Below are 25,175 nucleotides of genomic sequence, written 5' to 3' on the forward strand. Positions count from 1 at the left end.
TCCATGTTTTCAGATAGTGAGGTGTAAATGGAGTCATCACTGGTTGGTGGATGCAACAGTACACATATAAACATGAGGTGAGAGTTGAGGGGAAGCCGTTGCCAGAGGTATTCCTTTGGGTGTGGGGGAGTTAGGGTAGTGCATGGAGAGTGAGGAATAGTCTTTGATGAAGAGAGCAACTCCTCCACCAGGACGACGCTCAGGTCTGTCATACCGGAGGAGGGAGTAACCAGGGAGAGATATTCGGGAGTCAGAGACGTCTTGAGGGAGGAAAGTTTCTGTTAGGCAGATTATGTCTGGTTTGTCAGTGGCAACCTGTATGGAAAGATCTGTCAGGTTTGAGCAAAGGCCCTGATATTTGAGGTCCATGCTGTTAATGAAGAGGGAGGGGAGGAGGCCTTGGGTGCAGGAGCGGGAAAGGGAGGGGGATTGGGACAAGGGAGGAGGAGGGAAGGTAAGGAGAGTTGTTGAAAGAGTGTGGGGGTTGGAGTGGAGCTGGGGGGTGGTGGCAGATGAGGAGGAGAAAAGGCTCTGTGGTACTGGGTTGAGGTACAGTGGGGAGTAATAAGAGATGGGGCAGAGGAATTTGATGATTTGACAAGATGGAGTCATGAGATGGAGAAGAAAGGGCAGGGGAAGGATGCAGCTTTGTGGGTGTGAGGGGGGAGGGGAAACTTTGAGAAGGGTGAGTGAGGGGGTGAATGAAGGGAGATGGGTGAGTGGAGAGAGTTAATGAGGATTTACATAAGTTAATAAGAATAAATTGCTTTGTAACATTACTTCCCTCTTACAGGGCAAATGGGGAGACATTGTTGGCCTGTCTGACCATGACTGGGAGATTTAGTTTTGCAATCACTTCTGTGTCTGTGTCTGTCTGTCCAGGGAATAACTTTAATTTTTTAACCACTTGAGCTTTTATCATCAATTTTTCAACAAACCCTTATTATAAGAATGTGGAGAAGATTAATTAACAGTCGGGTCAAATTGTCAAAGGGCAAAGTAACAGTGAGTAGAAAAAGGCCTCATCAGCCTGGCCACTGCTGTGCAGCGTGAGATGGTCTGGTATTTTAATTGCTTCCATGTTTATTTACTCCAAGCAAATAGAACCCATCACTTGGTTCATGGAAATATTAAGGGGGGGAGGCGATAAGGGGGAGGGAGAGAGAGGATGAAGCGGGAAGAGAGAGGAGGGAGAGGAGGGTGAGAGGAGGGCAAGAAAGAGAGAGTGGAGGGAGAGGGAGGAGGCAGGGAGAGGGGTGAGAGAGGGAGAGGGGTGAGAGATGGGGATGGGTGAGAGGGGAAGGGAGAGTGAGAAGGGGTCGAGGGGAGGAGGGGGATTCTGGCAGATGTGACATCCAGTTTAACATCCATGCCAGAGACAGCACACACATTGATGAATCACCCTGCTTGTGAAACACCGGGTGGGGGTTTATAGCTGGGTGGAGATTCAAACCCAGGCTAGACAGCTTAGAGCGAGTGTGCGCATCTCTCGGCTATCCTGCCATGATGTAGTGATTTATTGCTTTGCAACAACTGCAAACATTTTTTACACATTGTGATCATATAATGTATTTTGTCTTCCTAATTCCAGAGATGTATCGACGGAGAACAGAGGGGCGATATCCCCATTGAAGCTTGAAGAGCGCTCGACTGAGTGACTTAACCACTCACTTCAACAAAACCGTTGAAGATACTTTTAAAAATGAAACATTTAATTATTTTTATGTGTCTATCTATATCGATATGAAATCCATTCTTTCACATGAAAGAAGATCGTACAAAAAGGGGAAACGTGGTGTAAAATAAAATTGCACATTTTCAGCAATCGAACCATCGCCTGAGGCACCGCATTGCCAAACACAGGTGAATGGGCCTTGAACTTTGTTCACGTTGATCGATATATTCAATAACAGTGCGAATATTGTACAGCACTCGCCAAGTGGCTGAAGCACTCAAGCAAGCATTCCAACAAAATGGTTGATAAGGAACGGCAGTTTTGGTAAGTGATTTGCGATCGCCGATCGGTCATATAAACACCATGCACCTGGATATGCCAGGAATGTCAAGCAACGTCTGAATTTGACAAATGAACACTATTTTAGCAGTCAGTCAAGGCATGGTTGAGCAGGCCAAAAAACATGGCGGCTTCAGACCTCAGCGAGGTAACGCAGGATAAGCCGAACCTCAGACCTCAGCGAGGTAACGCAGGATAACGCAGGATAAGCCGAAAGACCCCATCGAGAGTGAGGTGGCCGAGGATGCACCTGATGAAGGATATAATTAAATAAGGCTGACAATTATCTTTAAAATGGGTGTTTTAATTAGCACAAATTAGTGACCAGGGTTGCGTCAGGAAGGGCATTCGGCGTAAAACATGTGCCAAATCACTATGCAGATCATACGGATGATCCGCTGTGGCGACCCCGAAAGGGAGCAGCCGAAAGAAGAAGAAGAAGAAGAAGAAGAAGAAGAAGAAGAAGAAGAAGAAGAAGAAGAAGAAGAAGAAGAAGAAGAAGAAGAAGAAGAGTTTTAATTAGCACAAATACCCAATTTTCTGTCTTGCACTTCCTTGGAATCCCTTAGTATGCACGCAACGTTTCAGGCTGCTTGGTTTTATGGTTTTGGAGTTTTGGAGGAGACACACTGACATTTATTCATATAGATAACAAGTTTTCAAGTTTGAAATTTTCCACATATTATGGGGATCTCTTGAGAAGATAATATATTTAATATCGAGGTTCTCCATCATGCCAAGATGCTGAGCATGGAGGTGCTATTACAATCTCTCATCTTCGATGGAGGGATCATGTTGTCAGAATGGTGTTTTCTGGTCAACTTGTTGAAGGAAATTGTAGTCAGTGGAAAAAGATTGCGTGACAAGGATGTTCTCAAAGGACAACTAAAATTATCAGAAATTCCAGGAGGCACTTCAAAAGATACTGCAAAGTGATACAATGCAGTGGAGTGGAGCATTCAGGAGGGGAGTAAATAATATAGAACATGTGAGAAATAAATGGCACCCATAAGATTATGACCAACACAATAGAATTGAAACATCCTTATCTCTGGTTGTTTTCTTCCTGTGGAAAAGGCCTTCCGCAGTTTTAAGGATAAATTCTCACAGACATCACTAACACGACAAATGACCAAACAAATTTTCTGAGTCATCTTAGATTGGACAGATAGCTCAACATACTCCAATGATTGTGTTATAAATCCCACAAAAGTTTGAATGAAGCCTGTTTCTAGAAAAATTAAAAATACTTAATAGGAAGAAAGTTTTACTTTTTTTAATGGAAAGCCACCATTAACGTTGTTCATACTAAAGAGAAAATTAGTATAACACAGCATTGAATTGATAATTAAAAGTTTAGAAAATATAATGACATAGAAACAATGCAGTGACTCACAAGTTCATAAAATGCATCTTTGGAAAAGCTTTCATATGAATGCAGTGAGAAATTCCAGCCACAGAGCCTGCGGCAAAGTTTTCGTTAGTGCTGGTCAGGGCGTTTCAGATGATCTCAGCATGTTGGCGATATGTCGTTGAGAGATACAGCAGACTTCCACGTGCCCCTTCATCGTTGCCTCATTGGCAATCTTTTCTGGGAAATGAATCAGTGTATGATTCCTGATATGAAAAGAATGACATCAGCTGTTCAACTGAATATCTTTGATTATTGACTAAAATTAATTTTTTTGTGAATGTAGATCACAAACACACTTTTGTACCAACATTTGCTTTTGAGTGTCTGCCAATGTTGCCCAGGATTTATGACACCAGCTGTACTCAGCATTTTCAGACAGTAAACAATTCTTCTCTCCTGTTGAGACCATGTAACTTGCAGAACTGCGTATATACTCAGAGTTAGTTTGAAAAGTGATTGAAAACATACATCGCTGCTGCATGTTGTTATTTTATTGGTGATGAAGGTGAAATGGACAATGTCCATTGACTTTGCTACTTATTACTATTACTGCTTCTTAGTGAAACTACTTATTGAAAAGACAATATCAATTGACTCTGCTACTTATTATTACGCGACCGAAGGTGGACGGAGGTTATGTTTTCATCCCTGTGTTTTTATGCGAGCAGAATATCTCAAAAAGTTGTGGCCGGATTCAGACAAAACTTGGTGCACAGGTTGGATGTGTGAAAAGGACGAATTGCTTCGATTTTGGTGAAGATCCAAATCTGGATACAATAATTTTACGAGAAAATTATACAAGTGATTGTTCACCATTGTGATGGGACCAAAAACGATATATATAGCAAGATATTTCAAAAAAGTTGTGGACGGGTTATGATAAAACTAGGTCGATAAGTTGGGTAGGTGACAAGAACAAGCTGATTAGGTTTTGGTTCAGGTCCACATCCAGATCCAGCCCATCAATGGGATACAAAACGTAAACTGTTCAGCCTGGCAGAGGCACACGCTCTCTCGAGTGTTGTTCTAGTTCCCACCACCTTAAATATCACCAAAAATCCTGCAAATAGAAAAGAGTGCTGATGATACCTCATCTATTCTATGCTAAGGACATTGTGGGATCATTAACATTCACTACCAACCGGTGCTGGTGCACATGATTAATGTCCTGATGGATGGTGCATGCATTGATACATCACCCTACATGCAAAACACCAGCGTAAAAGTTCAGAGTTAAAATTTTAACCTTGGATAGACAGCTCAAAGACGTGTGTGAAAACCTCCCAGTTATGGTGCCAGTCATAAGAGGCAATATCAACTGAACGTGAAGGGATTATAATGCATCTTGCAAAGACAAGTTGTCACATTATTGGCCCATGCAATATCATTCAATAAATATTGCACCTTACTGCAGTTTCCAGATTTTCATAACTGTATGTTCAGACGATGATGGATTGGAAAAATGTATATCCAATGGGTTCTATATTTTACAATCTATAATATAAAACAGAATTTGCTTGCTTGATGCCACCAGTCAGCAGGAGATGAGTATGTCTAGTAAGTACGTACTACAACGTGACTGTCTATTAACATTAAGTGATGTGAGAACGTATATTAAGTATGTACGTTTATTAGATACGTACTATTTGAGTCTGATTACGTCTATTAGGTACATTATATGCTATTTGAAGATGAGTATGTCTATTAAATACATACTATTTGCAAATGAATATGTCTTTAGGTCTGTACTGTTTTGCGTTTGTGTGTGAGTACATCTATTTAGTATGTACTGTTTGAGAGTGAGTATGACTATTACGTATGTACTTTATCCATGTGAGTATATCCAATAGGTACGTGTTATTTGAGTTTGAGTACCTCTCCTATGTACGTGCCATTTGAACTTGAGTATCTCTACTCGGTACATGCTATTTGAGCTTCAGCACCTCTACAAAGTCCGTGTAGTGCTATTTGAGCTTGAGTATGTCTACTATGTACCTGCTATTTGAGAGTGAGTAGCCAGCCTACCTCTGTTAGGTAGTTACTATTTGAACCCGAATACGTCCATTTGGTACATACTATGTGAACGTGAGAAAATCTATTAAATACGTAACTATCTGAATGTGAGTGTTTATTAAGTAAATGACATTGCATCACATAATGCACCATACTTCAGGTCGATGTTATACTGGGTGTCCCATCTGTTTTTTGATGTTAAATATCCAATGGTGTCTTTCATTAAGAGAAGGTAAGTCATTGACAACATCTTGAATCATTTTCAAATTTCTACCACGTGCACTCACTCGAATGTCAGACCTGACCATCCATTCGTTAAGAACTTGAGCCAAGAATCTACCCTGGCTTAGTTCACAATAATGTGTGAATAATAGAGGCCGTTAAATAAATGATAGCGGAAGTGGCCTGAATCCTATAGCAAATTTTTAGGAACATAAAATAGCCAATCATCACTTTGTTTGTTAATGTATTATTTATCATTGGAGCAACAGTTTACATTTAAACTTGCAAAGTATAATTTTCCATGAAACTTTTCGTAGAAAAATCCCACAAAGTCATTTTATACTGAAGCATTTACCACCGTTATTGGGTCCTTTTCTAAGTCTTGATCACATGGAACATATTTCATATGTTCCATTTATTTCCTTGAACAGATTGGAGGACAATGTACATGATAACAGAACGAAATAGAAGGTGGTGTAATTCCCAGAAATCTAACTGCTTGTATTGGGTACCCTTTACATAAAACAAAGAAATAGGTATACTTACAGACAACAAAAAATAATAATATAACATAATAGGAAACAGTGAATCATGGATCAATTTCCAATTGCTATGGATAAATATTTTAATCGGGATGACAAACCAAAGGCTTTGCAAACAGGGCACCTGTATATAAATACATTAGAGTGAAATGGATTTATATACATGTATGTTCTCTGTCTGCGCTTATATAATGAAATAAAGAAATATTTTGATTTGGAAGCAAATATATTCAAGGGGATATTTTTTCACGTCAGTCAAACCATTCCAAATTTTGGGGCCACAAATTCGAACATTATGCTGAAAAGGAGCAGCTTTGTGTTTTTATAACTGAATATTAGAAATCGACCGAGTAGGATAGTTATGAATTTCATAAGTAAGGTCAAACACTTTCAAATAATGAAACGGATATTGTTTATTGACACATTTATAGATAAAAAATACCTTGCTGATAGAATATAAGATCATTGGATTTCAGGTGAGCGAATAAAGGATCAGCATAGATTTGCGGTTGCATTCCAAATATAATTTGCATTTTTTTTCTGTAATAGTAAGAACTTATTAAGTACAGACAAAATGTGTTGCCTCACACTAAATTACAGTCGAATAAATAAGGGAGTACCAAAGATCAATAGAGCATTTCAAGTACATTTTAAATAAATAAACAATGGAGCCTATAGATTGTGCCAATACTTTTAGCAATCTTGTTTTCGACTTCATGAAAATGAAATTTCCAAGATAATTGACAGTTTACACACCAAGGTACTTTGCTTTTTAACTTTTTGAACTCGTTCAGTATTCACTTTCCATTTCAAGATTATTCCAATCAACATTACTTTTTTTTTAATTGACAGTTAATTTATTGGCTCTGAACCATTCTCAAACTTTCAAGAGATTTTTATTAACAACACTACATAAGACCTAACTTTTTTTTAAATCACAATACAGTGGATTTGTATCATCTGCATACAGAATGAAAGTGCTTTGGAATTTTTTGAATGTCATTAATGTGTTATAAGAACTACCAGAGTACCTGCCTGACGGGTGATCTTTTTCAAGCATGCAACGCGTTCTTCTGACGTATACCTTTATTTGTGCTGTGTATAGGCAACTGACAGCTCAGTATAGGCAACCCCCCCCGCCCCCCAAAAAAAAAAACCCTGGGTTATGTGCATGAAACAAAAATATACCTACTGCATATAGTTTAAAACATCTCACGGAAAAAAAAAATGTGGGGACAGGAATACTGTACTGTAAATGGTGGAGACTTGTAATACTCACCCCCACCTGGAGGTGGCGCTACATGATACACATACATTTACATTGAGAATTTGCATCCCTCCCCCAAGACCATCGGTAAAGATAAAAACACCCCTATACATTACTTGGGGTCATGCTGATCCTATGTAGCAAGTACAGATGTAATTGGCCCAGAACTGTATGAGGAGTAGGATGACAAACAAAGAAACAAACACACACACACCGGTCCATGAATTATCGTGAGAATAAGAATGGTCTAAGTGATGATCCTTCTGCATGTAGTCCGATTAAAATCTGGCAAAGAAGATTGATGCTTTGTACACTTTAAAGGATTACCTAAATAATTAGCAAACCAATCTCTTTTAATACAGTGGCCTGCAAAAGTGTTCACCAACCCCCCACCTCCCTCCACCAAAGTTTTCATATTTGGATGCCTCCTGAACTTATTTCATGATGCTTTCAAATCAAACTTAATATATAGTCTTCACAAACTATGCCAAAGTGACAAAGCTAAAAAAAAATGCAGATAAAATGTGAATATGAAAGATTAACAGAGAAAATCACATGATTCACAGTTGCATAAGTATTTAAGCCCTTTGCCTAATTCACTCAATATCACTTCAGGAGTAAATCCAAAGAAATCTGACATAAAGTGGTGGAGAAGTACTGTTCAGGAGAGAGTTATAAGAAGATTTTAAAGTCACTCATTTTCCCTTTGAGTATGGTGAAATACATCATTAAGAAGTGGAAGATGCATCATACCAACCAGACTTGACACAGATCAGGTCACCCATCGAAACTCAGCAGCCACACAAGCGGGAAACTGGTTTGGGATGTCACTGTAAATCCAACGACTGCAAGATCTGCAAAGCTCTATGTCCGAAATGTGGGTCAGTGTTCATCAATCAACAATATCCCGTTCCCTTCAAAAACATGGCCTCTTTGGAAAGGTGGCAAGAAAGAAGGCATTACTTAAAAAGACACATCTTAAAGCTCATATGGAGTTTGTGAAAAAGCATTATAATGATACTGCAGGCATGTGGAGAAACATTTTGTGGTCAGACAAGAGAAAAATTCAACTTTTTGGTGTTGATTCAAAGCGTTACATCTGGCACAAGATTAACCCTGCACATCACCCAGTCAACACCATCTCTACTGTCAAGCATGATGGTGGCAGCATCAGGTTATGGGGCTGCTTCTCATCAGCAGTGACGAGCAAGCTTGTCAGGATAAAAAAGACAATGGACGGAGCAAAGTACAGGAGAATCCTTGATGAAAACCTGCTTGAGTCGCTCATGAATCTCAAACTGGGTTGGAGATTCACATTTCAGCAGGGCAATGATCCGAAACCCAAAGCTAAAGCTACACTGGAGTGGCTGAATAAGAAGAAAATAAATGTTCTTGAGTGGCCCTGTCAAAGTCCTGACTTGAACCCAATTGAACATTTATGGCGAGACTTGAAGATTGCAGTCCATCGCCGATCCCCATCAAATTTGGCAGAACGAAATCAATTTTCAGGTTAAGAATGGGGAAAGATTTCACCATCTCACCGTGCAAAGCTGGTAGAGATCTACCCAAAAAGACTCATAGCAGTCATTGCTGCAATAGTTGCTTCCACCAAGTATTGACCGAAGGGGCTGAGTGCCTTTCCAACCAGTGAATTTTGATTTGTACTTTTTTTTTCTTCCTGGTATTCCTGACCTGTAACCTCCTTCAACTATAACAGTGTTTAGTTTGATCTCTTCAGTTATGAATAAAAAAAAGTTCTCCATAATTTGTAATTCATCTGAATGTGGCATTATTGGAAGGTGTTGAACACTTTTGAAGGCCACTGTGCAGAGTAATGAAGCTTTGATAATATTCTGTGATTAATTGCATCAAATGCTTTATGTAGATCAATAAAAATACAGATGGCAGAAAAATTATTTTCAAAAGTATTTACTATTTGCAAATAAGATTAATTAGAGCCATAGAAGTGGGGTACGGAACAATGGAGATAAGTAAGGATTTAAAGGTCTTTGCCATGGTGGTGTGTTAGAATAGGTAGCCTGGTGTGTGCTAGCCCGGTTAGAATAGGTACACCGTATCCCTGCGTGTCGTAAGAGGTGACTAAAAGGGTTGGCGTCAGGAAAGGCATCCGGCCATAAAAACATCGCCTCAAAAGGAAACCATTATGAGTACAACTTATGGGTAGGGTACAGCCCGAATTACCCCATGGGAGTCCTCACCCCCCTCTTGTTAAAACCCAAGGGTGGGAACCCCATCGAAGCAAGGGAGGAAATGACGACCAATCGTCTGGTGCCCCACGTGGAGATCAGTTTCTGAGGTTTGGGACGTGGAATGTTGGGACAATGACAGGGAGATTGGGAGAAGTGGTTGAAACATTGCTCAGAAGAAGAGTGGACATATGTAGTGTGCAGGGGACACGATGGAAGGGAAGTGGTGTGAGAATGGTGAAGGGTAGGCAGGGGCAGAAGTACAAGTTTATGTGGCAAGGGTGCCCGGAAGGCGTGCATGGTGTTGGTGCCATGTTTTCTGAGGAGTTTGTAGACAGTGTAGTGAGTGTGACTAGAGTGAGTGAAAGGTTGATGATGGTGAGAATCGTGATCGGAAATCTCTTGGTGAACGTCATCTCAAGATATGCCCCGCAGGTCGGTCAAGGTGATGAAGAGAAGAACATGTTCTGGTGTGCGATAGAGAAGTTGATGGAAAATGTGAAAGATGAGGAAGTTGTTGTGGGAGGAGGAGACTTGAATGGACATGTGGGAAGGAGTCCAGACGGTTTTGAGGGAGTCCATGGGGGTTATGGATATGGTGTGAGAAATGGAGAAGGGGAAAGGATCTTAGAGTTTGCTGATGGAGCTGATTTGTTGATTTGTAATACTCAATTCCAGAAAACGGATAATGAGCTTATTACATACAAGTCAGGTGGGTCGACGACAACCATTGACTACCTGATGGTGCGTCGGCGAGATAGGGGAAACCTCCGGGACACAAAGGTGATCCCAGGGGAGGAGACTGTTTCGCAGCACCACCTGGTTGTCTGCGATATAAGGGTGAAAGGTGTCAGGAGAATTCAGCGGGTGAAGTACCAACCGAGGATGAAGGTGTGGAGGTTGAAAGAGGCGACAGTGAAGGAAGCATTAAGAGAGAGGCTGAGTATGGTTGAGGATGATGTGGTTGAGCTTGAAAGTGGTTGGATGTCAATGAAAGATAGTCTATTGGGAGCCGTCGGTGAGGTATGTGGATGGACAAAAGGACCACCGAGGAACTCGGAAACATGGTGGTAGGGGTGATGAAGTTGGAAAGAGTATTGAAGAGAAGACGAAGAAGTTCAAGGAATGGCAAAAGGTGAAGGGTACGGTGGAAGAAGAGGCTGCACATGAAAGTTATAAGGAAGCCAAGAAGGGTGCAAAGAAAGAGGTTGCAAAGGTACAGGAGGCCTATAGGAAAATATTTGGAGAACGCTTGGATTCGGAGGAGGGTAAGAGAGCGGTATTCAGGATTGCAAAGCAGATAGCGAGAGAGAGATTTGATGTGACGGGGGGTGAGTTGCTTGAAGGATGAAGTGGGACAAATCGTTGTGGATTCAGATGGAATTAAAGGAAGATGGAAGAGATACATGGAAAGGCTGTTGAATGTAGAAAATGAATGGGATAGAAACATCGAGAGTAACCCGGTTTTAGGAACATCAGAGAAGATAACTGAGAAGGAAGTTGAGGAAGCTATAAGAGCAATTAAGAGTAGAAAAGCAGGAAGGGCCGACGGGAGTTGTGGGAGATATGTTGAAGGCAGCGGGAAGTTGGGGTGTGAAGAGAATGACAGAGATCTGTAATCTGGCGGTGAAAGAGGCCGCATTCCAGTGGATTGGGAACTGAGTACCCTCGTCCCTCTGTACAAGGGGAAAAGTGACCCTCTGGACTGTGGCTCCTATAGAGCAATAAAGTTATTGGAGCATGGAATTAAGGTATTGGAAAGGGTGTTGGAGAACAGGATAAGGAAGAAGGTAAAGATTGACGAAATGCAGTTTGGATTTATGCCAGGAAGAGGAACGACAGATGCGATTTTTATTGTAAGGCAGTTGCAGGAGAAGTACATGGAGAAGAGGACGAAGTTGTTTTTTGGGTTTGTTGATCTCGAGAAAGCATTTGATAGGGTTTCACGTGAAGTTATGACATGGGCATTGAGGAAGTTAGGAGTGGAGGAATGGTTGATCAGAGTAGTGATGACAATGTACGAGAGAGCGCACACAGCTGTGACGAAGGACGGGAACAGTGGTGAGTTTAAAGTGAAGGTGGGAGTGCACGTGGGGTCGGTACCAAGTCCACTTCTATTTGTAGTTGTGATGGAGGTGCTGGCTCGGAGGATAAAGGAGGGTTTACCGTGGAAGCTGCTGTATGCAGATGATCTGGTGTTGATTGCAGAGAGTATGGATGGACTGAAGGAGAAGATGAACATGTGGAAGGAATGTATGGAGGCAAAAGGTTTGAAGGTGAATATCGGAAAGACAAAGGTGATGGCAAGTGGTAAAGCATGTGGTGAGGTGGAAAGGACTGGGAAGTGGCCGTGTGCTGTGTGCAGGAAGGGTGTCGGAGTGAACTCCATTCAGTGTACAATGTGTGCTGAATGGGTTCATCGAAAATGTAGTGGGGTGAGAGGGTCATTAACCAGTGTGGCAGCTACATTCAAGTGTCAGGTGTGCATCGAGGGAGCAGCAGATGAAGGAATTGTTGAGTTGGATCTTGGAGGCGGCGTGAAGCTGGAAGGGGTGAAAACATTTTGCTATCTCGGAGACATGCTGAATGGAGAAGGTGGATCAGACTCTTCGACGGTTGCTCGAGTGAGATGTGCATGGAAGAAGTTTCGGGAACTGAGTGACGTGCTGACGAAGAGGGGAGTGTCGTTGAAGCTGAAGGGAAAGGTGTATGCTACATGTGTGAGGAGTACGATGATTTATGGGAGTGAGACATGGGTACTGAACATGGAGCAGCAACAAAGGCTGGAAATGCGAATGGTTCGGTGGATGTGTGGAGTATCGTTGAGAGAGAAGAAGGCAAATGATGACTTGCGGAAGATGATGGGAATAAAGTCTGTGATGGAGGTTGTGAAGAGAAACAGGTTGAGATGGTTGGGTCATGTGTTGAGGAAGGATAAAAGTGACTGGGTGAGAGGAGTGTTGGAAAGGAGTGTAGTAGGAAGTAGAGGACAGGGAAGACCGAGAAAAACTTGGCTAAATGTGGTGGAAGAGGAAATGTGGGCAAGGGGATTAAAAGGGGAGATGCAGAAAATAGGGTAAAGTGGAGAAGATTGTCATGGGGCCCGCAAGGCTAACCCCTGCTTTAGTGGGGAAAATGGCCTTAAAATGCTTGTTGTTGTGTTGTTGTTGCCAAGGTGGGCCCTGTGCTGATGGACTCCATAACCCGAGATTTGTGTGAAGCAAAGTGTTGGCAGCAGGCAGCCATCCCATTCTCGAGACTCATAACACCAACTCCACTGAAGTAACTGCTTGAAGAGTCCTCACTGGCAATTATTACTGACCACCCTCACTGGCCTTCTGTGCTTACGCTGCCCAGTTTTACCCCTCCCTCCCCCCCACAGGCTAGCCCATGGCCATGCCTGCCCGGAATGGCATTTGGTTGCCCAGTATTCCTGGAGGGCAAGCATACACACAATAACTTAGCGCTCTGCCCTCAGTGCCATTACCGCCATCACGCAGGTTTGTCTAAGTCAGCATTATATTTCTAAACCAGGGTGCGGCGCATGGGAGGTCAATGGGTCCATGTGTGAAGCACTGAGTCCTGTGCTGACTTACCTCTCATCCTTGCCTGAACTTTGTCACAGGTAATTGCATACAATTGGGGAATTAGATGTTACACACCTGGAGGAGTTTGTGTACGTGCCACAAAGATTGTGAAATGTGACAGAGACATTAGTAGACATCAATGTACTTTCATATGAATTGCAAGGACATTAGGAGACAAAGAACAATCACATGGATTCCATGCATCATGAATAAACCAAGAGGTTCACATGAGAGCATACCGGTTTGCAGCGATGAGTGCAATTTATTTTGTCTTAAAAGTTTTTCTTCTATAAACTTGAGCTTTTGATATCTGTGCTTCTGCCCTTTAAACTTTCTGGAGAGTTTTCTATACAGTCCCAGAATGAACCACCCAAGAAGGTCATAAATAGTACAATACATTGCTGTTTTTGTTTCAGCACTGGCAAAACAAACCTCCATTACTAACCTCAGACTTAAATCAGCAGCTTGGTAGTCCATCGTTAATCGAGCCCACATGATGAATAATGCTGCTGGAACCTTCAAGTAAATATTGCAAGCTTCGGAGATAACAAAGTCCTCAAGGTTTGCGATTGTGAAAGCAAGAAAAGGAAAAACAAAATGAGGATTGAGTTTGAGAGACTTGACAGAGTTGTGGAGAAATGGTACATCTGAAATCAATGATTATTAAATATTTATTTATTGTCCTGTTTATAAAGCAAAATAGAAGTAAATATAAAGAACTTGTACACAGAAGGAGGCCATTTGGCCCGTCATGCCATCCTTTATTGGCACATAAGTTGCTGTGTCGAAATAACATAATATATACAGGGTGTTTCAAAAACATTGATACAAGTTTGACTTCCTGCCATTTCTTCGTTTGTTGACCTATACCGGTTTCCTTTTCAGGGTTTGGTGTTGTTATCATTGTGTTTGATCCCTGGGATTTCTAGCTCTGTAGCTACGCCATTGACAGTGAAGCAGAAGACAAAAGTGGTGGCTCTGTGGTACGAGACTAAATCATATGTATTCACCTGCCAGAAAATGTTGCGGTTGTTGATGGCACCGTTCAACTGGAAATGGGCTTCATCACTGAACCAGATCAGGTTGATCCAGTTTGGGTACCACTCCATCCTGTCAATGAGTACATATCAAGTCTCCTTCTCATGTCATCTTGACTCGGTATATGCCTAATAGAGATGATGTACGGGAAAAGCTTCACTTTCTTAGTGAGGATACGCCAGACTGATGTTGGTTTGATGGAGAGCTCCTGGGAGCGCCGGCGGTGGGACTTCTTGGGACTGTCCACTATAGAATCCCGCACGTCGTCAATGTTGGTTTGGCTCTTGATGGCTGATGCTGGCCTGGCACTGTTGCCCTTGCTCTGGTTGTGCACTGTATCCTTGTGCTCAATATGTATCACAATATGTTGAATGGCACAATTTGTGGGTCCATCACGTTTTCTGAGGTCGTACTCCCGGTAGAACCTCCGGCGGGGTCGACATATGATTTAATGTCATAACAGAGCGACCATTTTTGTATTCTGCTTTACTGCCAATGGCATAGTTGAACTCAGGAGCTAGAAATCTCAGGGAACAAATTCCATGATAACCTGTACAACCGCTCAAAGTAACAGGCCCAGCGGGCCGACTCCTCTGTGAAAAGCCCACCACCCTCTGCTCTTACTGCAGTACACTGAGGGATGGGCTTGGACAAACTCAATGCATGAATGCCCCTGTAAGCAGGACGAGAATCACTTGACCACGGGTGATGTTCTACCCCCTCACAGATTCCTCGCACATCGGCCTCTTTGTCCACCCCTTGTGCACGTACAGTTTTACGCCTCAGCTCCCTAAACAGCTCAGCTCTGCCACTCAGCCTGGCCCTGCAAATCTGGGCAATGGTAATCAAGTTTCTCTTGAAAGACAAAATTATTCTTCACCCTCCAGTGAGTTCCAAAACATCAGCCGGCAACATCAAGGACGGTGGGCTTGAAAGCACTCCACAAATCTTCAGGATCCCACAAAGCACCCAGACCCCCCAAATCTCCACTCAGCCTGTTCACAAACTCCTCAGCTACCCTCTCATCCTTGAGCTTGCCAACATCCAGCCTAGGCTGGGATGGTACCACTCTCCTGGATTTAAGGTGCAACTTAAGAATTGCGACAACAAGCCGGCGGTCGGTATTGAGGAACTGAGCACTCCGGTAGACCCTGCAGTTCTGGATCATCCTCCAATGACCATCAACGAGCACATGGTCAATCTCCTTTGCCACACCGCCAGCGTTGGAATACCAAGTCCAGTGATGAGCTTGTGGGCGCTGAAACTGTGAACCAGCCACCCGAAGTCCATGACTTCTTGCAAAGTCAAGGAACTTAGTGCTATTCAGGTTCACAGTTCCAGACCCATGGGGACGAACACACATCTCATAACCATCCCTATTAGTTCCAGTCGATGCATTGATATCCCCCAACACTAGAAGTGTATCTCGCCTGGGGCACTGATCAACCAGAGATTTGAGCATGCCAGAGAATGCGTCCTTCCCGGTGAGATCACTTCACTCAGTTGGAGCATATACAGAAAACAGGGAAATGACACCCAAGGAGTGATGAATCCTTCGTCTCATAATACGCTCGTTGACTGGTCTAACATCAATTATCATTGAAGTCAGCTTATTGGACACAGCTGCAGCAACTCCTTGGGCATGGTAACCATCAGAGTGACCAGACCAATAGTAGGTGATCCCCCCCCCCCCCCCCCAGGATCTCACCGCAATCCGGTCTCAAAACCTTAGAATGTGCTGCAATACCGATGTCCAAATGTTGGAGCTCATATGATAACAGACAGGTGATCATCCTCTCTTAGGGATAGGACATTCCAGGCACCCAGCCGAAGGGACCGCCTTAGGTTAACCAAAGGAGACTGCCGTCTGGTGGACGACACCTCAGCACCACTCCGACACACTCTCCAGCAATCTGCCCCGGGAATGTTACCCCATGGTTTCCCTCCGATCAAAGATTGGGGGTCCCGAAGGCTTTTCCCCAATCCTGTCATCCGGTGAGCTGCCCTGCGAAGGTAAGCTACATAGGAAGTACTCCCATGGAGTGGGTTTTCAGATTTTTTTCTGCTTCTGGAATATTTTGCGGAATGAAGGGTTTTACAGTAGCCGGAGTGCAAATCCTGCCACCAACCTCCTAATAAGAAGTAACTCAACTGCAGGAGGACGTCCGCAGACACAGTCGGGCACTAGATATGGATGGCCGTTGGCTTACAAGGAGCTCCTCCGCCCTTTGACAGGTTTTGTTCTTCATCCTGCCGGGTGTACATATCATACACCATCCTCACCAAGAAACTTGGTGGGGGAGACGGTTTAGCCGCCGACAACCCGACCATGGAACAGGTTAGTACAGGTTTATATGGCTCCTGCAGCCAGTCACAGATCTAATCTGACCTGACCTGACCTGACAATTGTGGAATTCATTAATCTCCCCCCCCCCTTTTGAATTATTATTGTTTTTTTATTTTTTTACAAATCAAGATGCTCAGGAGGCAAGAGAGCTGATCTTCTAAGGGCTCGTGGAGGGCTGTCCTTACTTGCGACTGCGGTGGGTTTCTCAATAAGGGGTACAGGGTCAGGAAGGGGTTCAGGTACATTGATGGGTGAAAAGTTTTGATGAGGAAACACCTCAGGTTCAAACACAGGCGGTGCTAACACAGGAGTGGGTGACAGAGGCACTTGAGCCGGTTCAATGTCTGGCTCCCCATGACATAACCTGAGTTGGTCAACATGTTTACGTATGCATCTACCATCACACAACTTCACAAGAAATATCATTTCACCAATGTTGTCAATAACGATGCAAGATAACCACTTGGTTCCACATCTGGAGTTCAACACGTCGACAGAATCGTTGATCTGGAAGTTGCGATGTACAGATGTTTGGTCGTAATTACGTTTCTGTTGATACTCGTTATTCTCGACCTCGACCGGTATGTCTGGGTGCACGAATGATAACCGTGTTGTTAATTCATGACCCATCAGAAGCTTGGCAGGTGAGCAACCGGTAGTTTGATGTGGTCTGGTGCGGTATTGAGCAACACACGAGCTAGACGAGATTGAATGGAGCCTTCCTTGGCGCGGCTTATACCATTCTTGATGATCTGAACAGCACGTTCAGCTTGACCATTACTGGCATGTTTGTAGGGGGCAGATGTGTAATGCTTAATGCCATTCATTTTGCAAAAGTACTGAAACTCTGAATTCGTAAGTTACGATCCATTACCTGACACAATGGTGTTCTGATAGATTAGCTGATACATTATCCATTTATCTGATCCATTATCTGATACAATGGTATGTGTGTTGTTGCAAACAACGCACATACCATGTTGTGTAAACATGGTACGTAGAGCTTGAATTGTTGCAGCAGAGGATGAGGATACCACCACGAGAGCTTCACTCCATTTGGAGTGGGCATCAACTATGATAAGGAAGAGCTTCCCTTGAAATGGACCAGCATGGTTGATGTGTAGTCTGGACCATGGCTTTGATGGCCACGACCACATGGCCAATGGAGACTGTGGTGGTTAGGTGTCTTGGCATGGGCTTGACAAGTGTAACAATGGTGCGCATTGACTCAACAACATTATCCAAACCAGGCCACCAAACAAGGGCTCAATGACTATGCCTTCATGGTGACTATGCCTGGATGAGCATTGTGGAGTTCACTGATAAATTTTCCCGTGGAGTTTTGGTGGAATTATCATTCAGCTACACCAAAGCAGGCAGTCTGCATCAACAGAGAGCCCATCCTTCTGGATGAGGTATGGTTTCGCCACTTCCAGTAGTGATGCTCAATCACCTAACATAACACAGTGTTTAATTTGTGACAAATCTAGATTGCTATTGGAAGCACGAGCTTATACATTAGCTTCATTGAAGCTCTCGTGGTGGTATCCTCATCCTCTGCTGTAACAAGGCTGAATGCCTAAATTCGGTGTTTGCATCAAAATCTTGTGTCCAAAACCCATCGCTTTCTGTACCCACCTTACCCAGTCGCACCCAACTGTTCTTGGATTTTGTGTCCTTTTCTCCTGACAATGTAGAGAGTTTGCAGTCAAACCTCGACTCAGATTCTGCAACTGGTCCAGATGGCATCAGCCCATGTGTCCGAAAAACCTGATCCTCTTTGCTTGCTCACACTGTGTTCTATTCACCCTCTCATTTGCTCAAGGTCATCTGCCATCTGCTTGGAAATCAGCAAACATCACTGCCCTGCATAAAAAGGTGCAAAAACAGATCCCTGCAACTACAGACCAATCAGCCTTCTCCCAATCATCAGCAAGGTTATGGAATCCATCATCGCTTCAGACATTAAATCCTTCCTCTTCTCCAATGGCTTGATTTCTGATCTTCAATTTGGTTTCAGATCAGGTCACTCGACCCTGGATATGCGGCTTCTGCTCTCCCAATAATGGATGGAGGTCCTCAATGCCGGACATGAAATCAGAGCCATATCCCGAAACATATCGCTTGCTTTTGACTTGGTCTGGCACCCTGCTCTGCTCACCAAACTCTCTTCCTATGGTATCCAAGGTCATCTCCACTCATGGCTCGCAGATTTCCTCTCCAGTCGCAGTCAACGTGTGGCCCTAAATGGAGTTCTTTCATCCCCTCTTCCTGTCCAGGCTGGAGTTCCTCAAGGGAGCGTTCTGGGCCCTGTTCTTTTTCTGGTTTCCATCAACGATCTCTCCGACTTTCTGGAAAATCCTCTTTATCTCTTTTCTGATGACTCCACCCTCTGCCGTACCATCCGTCATCCCTCAGACGGCAAGCAGCAGCTTCTTCGCTCACTGCAGATCAGGGTAAAATCACAAATTGGTCCAGCACGTGGAACGTCTTTCAATCCAGACAAATCTCACACTCTCACTATGTCTCTCCGAAAGGACCGCTTCGCAAATCCCCCCCATCCACTTTCTCAACAACCCTCTGGAAGAAGTCGTTTCATTCAAGCTTCTGGGTCTCACTATTTGCCATGATCTTTCCTGGGAAAGCCACATTTCCGACCTGGCCTCCAAAGCCAGTCGGCAAATGGCAATCCTCTGTCGTGCAAAGTCCTTCCTCGGCCCACCTGAGCTCCTGACCACTTACAAAGCTTTCATCTGCAGCCTGATGGAGTACTACTCTCCCCTCTGGGCTAGTGCTCCTGCCTCCCACCTTTCTCGGCTTCGCTCTGTGGAAACCAAGGCATTTCGGATCATTGGCACCTCCCGTGATGAGGCCGAGTCTTTGGGCCTCTCACTCTCTCACCATAGGCAGTTCGGTGGTCTTTCTTTCTTCTACCGTTTCCTCTCCGGTCTCGCCCCCCCTGCTGTTTCTGCAATTTGTCCCCACCATATTTCTGTAGGGCGTTCAGGGTCCGCCAACAACCCCCTTCTGGTAAAACTACCAAAATCACGAATCACTGCTCACCTTCACTCTTTCTTTCCTCTTTTTCCCCACCTTTGGAGTAAACCCCCTCACTCTGTTCAATCCCATTCTTCCCTCCAGGCCTTCAAAACGGCTGTTCACCACCACCTCTTATCGTCCCCCATCCAAATCCTCGATCTTTTCTGCCCCCGATAATCCACCCAAGCCCACCTAATTCAAATTCCCTGATTTCCTTCCTGAAAGTCCCTGTAATGTCCATCTTGTATACCCCGTGCACCCCGCCCCATATCTCCTAACATCTCCGTTCCCCACTATTTTGTCCTTCCCACTCCCGCCCCTCTTGTATCATGCGCCCCTTGCTGTGTATTGTGTGTTAGCTCTCACACGAGCCTCGACAAGGAATACAAAAAAAAAACAAGGCATTTAGGATCATTGGCATCAGCCATGGTGAGGCTGTCTTTGGGCCTCACACTCTTCACCACAAGCAGGTCGGTGGTCTTTCTGTCTTCTACTGTCTCCTCTCCGGTCTCACACCCCACCCCCACCAATGCTCTGACTGCGGTATGTCCTCCCCCCCCCCCATATTTCTGCAGGGTGCTTGAGGTCCGCCAGCAACCAACCTCATTCTGGTAAAAAGCACAAGCAATCTGCTCAGCAGTTATTGGCACCTCATCGTGAATGATGTTTGCCATGAGATGGATAATTTCGCCAGATTGTGGAGGTTCTGAGATGGTTATGGGAAGCGGCAAGTGACTGATCACATCAGCACAGTACATTTCCTTACCCGGTTGGTTAACCAATGAATAGTCATAACCAGCAAGGATCAACGCCAAACGTTGTATACAACCAGATGATGTGGGCAGAATGGCTCTGCTTTCTCCCAGGAGACCTAACAAGGGTTTCTGATCAGTATCAATGGTAATATTGTTGTGGGCCGGGGTTCGGTAGCGAGGACGATCGCTAGACGGAGCAGTTGGGCCGTCACCCACCGAACACCGGAATTCAAGGTCGTAACCTTCGGATAACTCCGAAGGTCACGGGTCCCTTAGTGGACCGTGGACGCCAATATTTCGACGGCGTGGGGTAAGGTTAATTGTCTAATTCCAATTTACCAAAGTACCCACGCCATCTAACTACCGGGGAAGCCACACCCTCGGATGACTTTGTCCGAACCGAGTGGCTGTTACCGACTTGGATCCGGCATAACCGAGCGTGGATTACCAAAGCCTGCCGGACCAAAGGAACAATTTACGGCACAAACAGCCTCCCTATTTCTCAAGCCCGCACCGTGCTGGGTCAATGATAGAAACGACAGGCTCCACTTGACTAAATGTACGAGCTGGTACATTTAGCAGGGGTTTATTTACAATAATCCGGAAGGGAGACACAGAGTAGACTGAACCACAAATATAATCAAATGTACAATGATGCAAGGCACTTATACTGTTTCCACTTAAAGACTGGGCCCACAGACACACACACATCCAAAAGAAATGGACCCCACCGGATCTTTATTCGGTCCTCCAGCCGAGGATATTTCAGCTGGGGGGACAGAGGTCCGTGGTGTACCTGGCCGCGTCGTGCGGCTTGCCGACCTGCCCCTGTGGAGCCTGGGATTCTTGGCGGGGAAGTCAGACGCTCCGACCACCAGCCCGCACGCTCCAACACAAACCACCACGGTGGGACTCAAACCCGCACGGTCAGCTTCGCACCAAGCGCTGAGGAGAAGACCAGGGACGAAGACCGATTACCACGACAAGGAGCACCCAGCAGGCCAGAACACACGGGGGTGTCCGACCAGCAACCTTTTCTCGTGCACCTCTCGACTCTCTCACTGTTTTGGCGCTTCTCTCCTCTTTTCTTCGGCGTTCTGGCTTCCCATTGGCTGTGGCGTGTGTGCAATGCTCACCCTTCGCTCATTGCGCAGAGGAAACACTCCATGCCTTTTTTTGGAACGGGGCTCCAATCTGAGGTGATGGAAGCCCCGCCCACATCTGTGCTTGGTAAGCATGCGCGTGAGGAAGGCCGATGGTGGCAGGAGCGAAGGAGGATGTTGTTGTTGTTGGGTATTAATTCTAACTAAAAAATAACTCGCAGTGCAGATCCACTTAATCACCTATTAAACATAGGGACTGGACCCTAACTATAAACACATACTTATCGAAATAACTGAACTGCGGGGACTCTGGCTGTTGTGTGCAAATGGCTGCCAGATTCGTAACAATATGTCTTGCAAAGACATATTGGTGCATTGTTAAGGTGCCCCAGACACATGCTAACACCTGTCGTTCTACTTGAGCATAGCAACATTCAATGTTAGATAGGGTTCGTGATGCATACGCAACAGGCTGGAGATTACCTGTTCCATTTGGTTGCAACAACGCCCACCCGATGCCATATGAAGAGCTATCACAACTGAGAACAAGTTCCTTGGATGGGTCGTAATGGAGAAGTAATGGTGAGGAGGACAGCAAGGTTTGAGCAGCCTTGAACGCTCTTGTTTGGGTAGCTTCCCGTTCCCAGACAACGCCTTTCCTGAGGAGAAGATGCAGAGGCTCAACAGTTGTGCTTAGTTGAGGCAGGAAATTCCCAAAGTAGGTTAAAATACCCAGGAATGCACGAAGTTCTGAAATGTTTTGTGGTATTGGTGCATTCGCAATTGCTTCAACTTTGCTCGAAGAGGACAAAATGCCTTGACAGGAGATTTGATGACCCAGGTATTCAATTTCACATGCTATATGATGCCCTCACTCTTCAGGCGCTCAAGCTCACATTTGATCATTCATCACATTATGTCGGGCACAGGTCCTGCCTTATGGAACAATTTGCTGAGCATCTGCAGAAATATGAATCCTAACTTTGGGCCCTACAAAGGTGCCAACACCATCGCTGAGTAGGCCAGGGTACTTGTTGAGCATGGTATCATATCCAGCATCAGAGTGGAAGACTCTGCCTACGTCACTCCAATTAAGTCTGATTATTCGTAACCAATCTCGGCCTCAGAGGGTTGGTCCTTCTCCGTGCACTCTCAGTTGAGGTAGGACATGAGTGCTGTTTCCATATCCTACAGTTGCGTTAATTGAGCCAACTACAGGAACCACCTCCTTCGTGTATGTTCTCAAGTCAGGAGATACAGGCTGGAGTGCAGGAGCCTTTCTTGGAGGGGAGATGGAGGTGAACTTGTTCTAGCTCATAATTGATCTGGAAGCGCCGGTATCAACTTCCATCCTCACCGGGATATTATCGATTGTTACATCAACTATAAATGGAGCATCTGAGCTCTTTCTTCCAACAGAGAAAACGTCACAAAGTTCCTCACTTGACTCTTGGCTGCAGGCTGTGCTCTGTGACCTATCGTCCGCTGCATCAGGGTTCACCCCAATGTGATAAGCAGGAGACAAGTTATTCGACTTGGATCAAGAACAACGACACTTCAAGTGTCCCCGCTTACCACAGTTGTCACAGGTATAATTCCTGTACCGACTTTGGAAAGCTTGATGGTTACCACCACAATGCCAACAAGTTACCCCAACCTTCCAGATCGATTCAGAAATATCAGGAGGTGGAGGTGAATTTGGTGGCTTGCTGAAACACTTTTGCTTGTAGCCAAAGGTTACCTGGTTAACAGATGGGTCCTGCTGAATAACTTATGACTTGTTAGAGATCACACGCAGGCTCTTGGGAGTTTGCATACACGCAGTGGCTATTTCCATGACTAAAGCCAAATTGGGGTCGGATTCAATAAGGAGTTTCCCAGAATTGAGTCATCACTGATGCCTATGATAAAGAATTCACGTAACATCTCTTCGAGTTTATCTGTAAACTCACAATGTTCGGAGAGTCGGCGTAAATCAGCCATGAACTCGGATGCTGACTGGCCATCTTAACGACTGTGGGTATAAAATTTATACCTCGAGACGGTCTTACCCGGTTTATGGTGATAATGTCTGTTCATGGGAATGAAGAGCTCTTCATTCAACTTGTCAAAAGGTTTGGCTGGGGCAAGAAGATCTCTGATGAGGCTGTACGCCGGAGCTCCGCATCAGGTCAGTAATACAGCTCGCCGCCTTTCAGTGTCCTCATCAGTGTCCATTTTGTTTGCCACGAAGTACTGCTTCGGATCATCCCCCACTACATATTCACACAATATGCCGATGCACGAAGACATCCTCGTCGCCACTGTAATGTACTCAATGAACAGGGACGAAGACTCTGAAGTGGGAACAATAGGTTTAATCTGGACATGGGAACAGCACAGCACCACATCGGAACATGGGCAGGTCACCTGACTTCCCTTCACCATACCCCGGTGCACCCATGTATGTATGTATTAGTATAAACTACTGATACATCACAATGGCCAAAAAATATCAAATAACTGACCAAATACAGCACTGGAGTGTCAGGAGGAACAAACAGACTCTGATGGAGTCATCAGGAGGAACCGAGATAGAATTCGGGTTTCAGATGCTACTCCTCTACCCCGAACCCATTCAGGTGGAGCCAAGTCACACCAGAAATACCTTAACTCTTCTTTCTTTAACTCCACAGAATGTACATAGGAATCCACCAGCACACGCACACACACACACACACACACACACACACACACACACACACACACACACACACACACACACACACACACACACACAGGTCCTCTATTTATAATGAATATCTATTTCCAGTAAACACTAATGATACACTTCTGGCTTAAATAATTAATTATTTTTTTAAACCATTTTATCCATTATTTCTTGTTATTTCACACAACTTCCAATGCTACGGGAACCTGTTTACACGAAAACCAACCAAACTTAAACAAGAGATTTCAATGACATCTAAAAACCTTCACACATGACTGAATCAAACTCTTAGCACAACAACCCCTCTCTCACATGATGGGATGCATCTTTTTAGCATGAACCACAACATCATTCGAAACAGAACAAAAGCTAGCACATCTAAGAAGCTGAGATGAAAACACATTGTAGCTTATCAGTATCTTAACTGGCACATCACTAGATGGAAATGTATACAAGACAACAGGAAAACTAAAACAGTCAACTTTATGATACACATCTGTACTAAAACAATAATCATAAAAGTCATGAGAGGGAGAAGGAAACTAAGAAGGTGTGTGTGTGTGTGTGTGTGTGTGTGTGTGTGTGTGTGTGTGTGTGTGTGTGTGTGTGTGTGTGTGTGTGTGTGTGTGTGTGTGTTCAGTCACCTGCTCTACTCTGAGCTCATAATTCACTCTGCACAAATTGTCACTGCTAAATACACCAAAAAATACATCCTATTTCCTCTGTAATAACTGGTCAATGAATCAAAGTACGAAGTGCGGACCCAAGTGACGAAGTGTCATATGGTGCATCGGTGTCATCTTTTATGATTTTAAATTTTTTGTTTTTTTTAACCTTATCTGGAATTTAAATTCCGGAAAAGGTATTGTCATTGCACACTGTCCGTCCATCGATTCGTCCATCCATCTGCTTTTTCG

At 44.3% G+C, this 25,175-nt stretch overlaps 1 long non-coding RNA gene across 4 annotated transcripts in view; it reads right to left on the minus strand.

Annotated features, from left to right (window-relative positions):
• LOC147021884 (uncharacterized) overlaps positions 1-25,175 on the minus strand; it is a 39,040-nt gene that overhangs the window by 5,010 nt on the left and 8,855 nt on the right. The window contains exons 2-3 of one of the 4 annotated variants that reach the window (XR_015060983.1): positions 8,230-8,403; positions 3,411-3,631 (exon numbers count right to left, since the gene is read on the minus strand). This is a non-coding gene — a long non-coding RNA (uncharacterized LOC147021884). Of the gene's footprint in view, positions 1-3,410; positions 3,632-8,225; positions 13,015-25,175 lie in introns of those variants that run through there. The other 3 variants (XR_015060984.1, XR_015060982.1, XR_015060985.1) reach the window with 3 other exon arrangements.

The sequence above is a fragment of the Eptatretus burgeri genome, chromosome 8 (assembly GCF_056783735.1).
Source record: "Eptatretus burgeri isolate ZD-2024b chromosome 8, Ebu_testis_v1, whole genome shotgun sequence".
NCBI lineage: Eukaryota > Metazoa > Chordata > Myxini > Myxiniformes > Myxinidae > Eptatretus > Eptatretus burgeri.